This window comes from Schistocerca americana, unplaced genomic scaffold (assembly GCF_021461395.2).
Source record: "Schistocerca americana isolate TAMUIC-IGC-003095 unplaced genomic scaffold, iqSchAmer2.1 HiC_scaffold_501, whole genome shotgun sequence".
Classification (NCBI taxonomy): Eukaryota; Metazoa; Arthropoda; class Insecta; order Orthoptera; family Acrididae; genus Schistocerca; species Schistocerca americana.
Window position 1 is genome coordinate 62,225 of NW_025726238.1, and position 5,276 is coordinate 67,500.

The 5,276-nt window shown below is 55.7% G+C and overlaps 2 non-coding genes across 2 annotated transcripts; both read left to right on the plus strand.

Annotated features, from left to right (window-relative positions):
* The first annotated feature begins 2,729 nt into the window (after nt 1-2,729).
* Nucleotides 2,730-4,639, plus strand: LOC124585575. Its single transcript, XR_006974874.1, has one exon. It is a non-coding gene; the product is annotated as a small subunit ribosomal RNA (ribosomal RNA).
* A 351-nt stretch (nt 4,640-4,990) lies between these two features.
* LOC124585591 lies at nt 4,991-5,145 on the plus strand. The gene has a single exon (XR_006974884.1). It is a non-coding gene; the product is annotated as a 5.8S ribosomal RNA (ribosomal RNA).
* Nucleotides 5,146-5,276: the final 131 nt, after the last annotated feature.

Here is a 5,276-nt window from a genome sequence, read left to right on the forward strand (position 1 = left end):
CCTAACCTATGTTGCGCCTTAACCTAACCTATGTTGCGCCTTAACCTAACCTATGTTGCGCCTTAACCTAACCTATGTTGCGCCTTAACCTAACCTATGTTGCGCCTTAACCTAACCTATGTTGCGCCTTAACCTAACCTATGTTGCGCCTTAACCTAACCTATGTTGCGCCTTAACCTAACCTATGTTGCGCCGTAACCTAACCTATGTTGCGCCTTAACCTAACCTATGTTGCGCCTTAACCTAACCTATGTTGCGCCGTAACCTAACCTATGTTGCGCCTTAACCTAACCTATGTTGCGCCTTAACCTAACCTATGTTGCGCCTTAACCTAACCTATGTTGCGCCTTAACCTAACCTATGTTGCGCCTTAACCTAACCTATGTTGCGCCTTAACCTAACCTATGTTGCGCCTTAACCCAACACACGTTGGGCCTTAACCCAACACACGTTGGGCCTTAACCCAACACACGTTGGGCCTTAACCCAACACACGTTGGGCCTTAACCCAACACACGTTGGGCCTTAACCCAACACACGTTGGGCCTTAACCCAACACACGTTGGGCCTTAACCCAACACACGTTGGGCCTTAACCCAACACACGTTGGGCCTTAACCCAACACACGTTGGGCCTTAACCCAACACACGTTGGGCCTTAACCCAACACACGTTGGGCCTTAACCCAACACACGTTGGGCCTTAACCCAACACACGTTGGGCCTTAACCCAACACACGTTGGGCCTTAACCCAACACACGTTGGGCCTTAACCCAACACACGTTGGGCCTTAACCCAACACACGTTGGGCCTTAACCCAACACACGTTGGGCCTTAACCCAACACACGTTGGGCCTTAACCCAACACACGTTGGGCCTTAACCCAACACACGTTGGGCCTTAACCCAACACACGTTGGGCCTTAACCCAACACACGTTGGGCCTTAACCCAACACACGTTGGGCCTTAACCCAACACACGTTGGGCCTTAACCCAACACACGTTGGGCCTTAACCCAACACACGTTGGGCCTTAACCTGCTCTGTAATTGTCATACGACGCGTTAAATTAGTGTAGTGTTGCCTAACTGCAACCCCCGCAATATAGTTTGCTACTCGCACTGCCCGGTCCCCAGAGTATCGCTTCATGTTAAACACCTTGCAGCTATACACTGTAATGCGGATGGCGGCAGGACGTACATGCTCAATGCCCTTCGCAGTTGTTCATTGGCATTCGCATGGCGAAGCACAGCCTACGTTGTGGTACGGCTTGTGGCAACTGTCCGCTGATGTTGTACGTCCAAATCACACACTGTACCGCACATTGGTCCTCATGTACTGAATGATACATCGTGGTACATGTGTGACCGTACCACGACTGCGCCAACAACGGCGAACCATACGGTCCAAATATTGTGCACTCAGCTACGTGTCGTCTCCCTATAAGAGCTGGATTGCAGTATGGTATGCCGTGGATGGCGATCAGCATGAGCCGTCTGTTGATGTAGTGGCGCGTGTTGTCAGACGTAGTCGTCTCTTCTCACACACCGTGATAGCATGGTGCACTGCGTTCCACATCTGCGACATGCGACAGAGGCCGGTTGACAGTCGTTCGCGCAATGGACATCGCATACGTACGGGGGCCACCTTCCACGTGTTCGCGAAGCGTGCACATGTTGTTGCGTGTATGTGGGCAGACATAGTGTGTCGTGACACCTGACACAGGCATGCAACAATCGTTGAATTTGCAAATGGCGATGGACGTCTACGTTTGCTGGTGACGTTACGCAAATGAAGAACTGGTAAACCGTTGTGGTGCGGTTGTTCTCGCTAGAGGTGAATCAGTGATGGCGACGATCGGTTGAGCTACCAACCGGTTGTTTCAGCGATACCCACCATGCCCACGAACGTGAATGGCATGTGGGTGTGAAGCGATACGCGGCGGTGGCTGGGTGGGACCGTCCCCGGCCGGTGAGGGGGGGCCTTCCGGCGTGCTGGCCGCGCGGTGCGTGGGCGCACGCGCTACAGCCGGCTGGTGGGGGCGGCCAGTGGCAGGCGCGCCGGCCGACGGAGGCGGCAGGCGGCGCAGCTGCGCGCCGGCGCACCCTGCACGCGGCGCCGTGCGGCCAAAGTAGGTCCTCGCGGGCCCGGTGCGAAGCGCGGTGGACATCTGCAGTGTGCTGGTCCGATTGAGGACTGTGTGCGCTGAGGATGCGCCGCCGCCCGGCGCTCGGCGCCGCGACGCCGTCTGCTGCTCGGTCGCCTCTGCGGTTCTCGCAGGTGGATTGTATCGCAGCTGTGCGGACGTGTTGGCGCGTGCGCTGTGCTGGGAGAGTTCGCTTCGGCACCCAAGTGGGGCTTTTGTCCTTCTGTGGCGCTGGCGTTGGAGCTGCCGGCCACCGTAGGTGGCGCGTGTTGTCTCCCGCCGGCAATGCCACGACAGCACGCTCCCGGGCCTCTGTCGGCAGCGGCAAGCTCAGTTGGGAGCACGGGTGGTCGCACCTAAAGCGTCTACTCGCCAAACTCCGGGCGATTGCGCCTCTCTCGAACCCGACCAAGTACTTAGGACGGCGCTGCGCGCCGCCGGGACCTGAGAGGGTTTCGAGGTGTATTGTGCAGGGGAGCTCAGCCTCCTCCTGTTTGCAGAATAATTGAGCGGACGCTTGCGTGTTCGCGCGGGCCCCCGGGACACACTCCCGGGCGGCCGGCTGCTCAGCTCTAGTTGACGCAGCTCCCTGGTTGATCCTGCCAGTAGTCATATGCTTGTCTCAAAGATTAAGCCATGCATGTCTCAGTACAAGCCGCATTAAGGTGAAACCGCGAATGGCTCATTAAATCAGTTATGGTTCCTTAGATCGTACCCACGTTACTTGGATAACTGTGGTAATTCTAGAGCTAATACATGCAAACAGAGTCCCGACCAGAGATGGAAGGGACGCTTTTATTAGATCAAAACCAATCGGTCGGCTCGTCCGGTCCGTTTGCCTTGGTGACTCTGAATAACTTTGGGCTGATCGCACGGTCCTCGTACCGGCGACGCATCTTTCAAATGTCTGCCTTATCAACTGTCGATGGTAGGTTCTGCGCCTACCATGGTTGTAACGGGTAACGGGGAATCAGGGTTCGATTCCGGAGAGGGAGCCTGAGAAACGGCTACCACATCCAAGGAAGGCAGCAGGCGCGCAAATTACCCACTCCCGGCACGGGGAGGTAGTGACGAAAAATAACGATACGGGACTCATCCGAGGCCCCGTAATCGGAATGAGTACACTTTAAATCCTTTAACGAGTATCTATTGGAGGGCAAGTCTGGTGCCAGCAGCCGCGGTAATTCCAGCTCCAATAGCGTATATTAAAGTTGTTGCGGTTAAAAAGCTCGTAGTTGGATTTGTGTCCCACGCTGTTGGTTCACCGCCCGTCGGTGTTTAACTGGCATGTATCGTGGGACGTCCTGCCGGTGGGGCGAGCTGAAGGCGTGCGACGCGCCTCGTGCGTGCTCGTGCGTCCCGAGGCGGACCCCGTTGCAATCCTACCAGGGTGCTCTTGAGTGAGTGTCTCGGTGGGCCGGCACGTTTACTTTGAACAAATTAGAGTGCTTAAAGCAGGCAAGCCCGCCTGAATACTGTGTGCATGGAATAATGGAATAGGACCTCGGTTCTATTTTGTTGGTTTTCGGAACCCGAGGTAATGATTAATAGGGACAGGCGGGGGCATTCGTATTGCGACGTTAGAGGTGAAATTCTTGGATCGTCGCAAGACGAACAGAAGCGAAAGCATTTGCCAAGTATGTTTTCATTAATCAAGAACGAAAGTTAGAGGTTCGAAGGCGATCAGATACCGCCCTAGTTCTAACCATAAACGATGCCAGCCAGCGATCCGCCGCAGTTCCTCCGATGACTCGGCGGGCAGCCTCCGGGAAACCAAAGCTTTTGGGTTCCGGGGGAAGTATGGTTGCAAAGCTGAAACTTAAAGGAATTGACGGAAGGGCACCACCAGGAGTGGAGCCTGCGGCTTAATTTGACTCAACACGGGAAACCTCACCAGGCCCGGACACCGGAAGGATTGACAGATTGATAGCTCTTTCTTGATTCGGTGGGTGGTGGTGCATGGCCGTTCTTAGTTGGTGGAGCGATTTGTCTGGTTAATTCCGATAACGAACGAGACTCTAGCCTGCTAACTAGTCGCGTGACATCCTTCGTGCTGTCAGCGATTACTTTTCTTCTTAGAGGGACAGGCGGCTTCTAGCCGCACGAGATTGAGCAATAACAGGTCTGTGATGCCCTTAGATGTTCTGGGCCGCACGCGCGCTACACTGAAGGAATCAGCGTGTCTTCCTAGGCCGAAAGGTCGGGGTAACCCGCTGAACCTCCTTCGTGCTAGGGATTGGGGCTTGCAATTGTTCCCCATGAACGAGGAATTCCCAGTAAGCGCGAGTCATAAGCTCGCGTTGATTACGTCCCTGCCCTTTGTACACACCGCCCGTCGCTACTACCGATTGAATGATTTAGTGAGGTCTTCGGACTGGTACGCGGCATTGACTCTGTCGTTGCCGATGCTACCGGAAAGATGACCAAACTTGATCATTTAGAGGAAGTAAAAGTCGTAACAAGGTTTCCGTAGGTGAACCTGCGGAAGGATCATTACCGACTAGACTGCATGTCTTTCGATGTGCGTGTCGTGTCGCGCAACACGCTACCTGTACGGCTCGCAGTAGCCGTGCGCCGCGTGCGGAACCACGCGTGCTTCTCAAAACTAACGCCAATGTTGTGTGGTACGAGCGCTGAAGCGCTGGAGCGGCTGGCCTGCGGCACCTGGCGCCTGGCGCCGGTTTTGAATGACTTTCGCCCGACTGCCTGTCCGCTCCGGTGTGGAGCCGTACGACGCCCATCGGCCGTGAGGCCGTTGGACACAGAACGCTTGAACAGGGGCCGCCACACGCCTACGTCCCGCCTATGCAACTGTCTTGAAAGAGACAGTGTAAACTAAGAAAAGATCACCCAGGACGGTGGATCACTCGGCTCGTGGGTCGATGAAGAACGCAGCAAATTGCGCGTCGACATGTGAACTGCAGGACACATGAACATCGACGTTTCGAACGCACATTGCGGTCCATGGATTCCGTTCCCGGGCCACGTCTGGCTGAGGGTCGGCTACGTATACTGAAGCGCGCGGCGTTTGCCCCGCTTCGCAGACCTGGGAGCGTCGCGGCCGCCTGTGGGGCCGGCCGCGCCTCCTTAAACGTGCGATGCGCGCCCGTCGCCTGGCGGTTCGCATACCGGT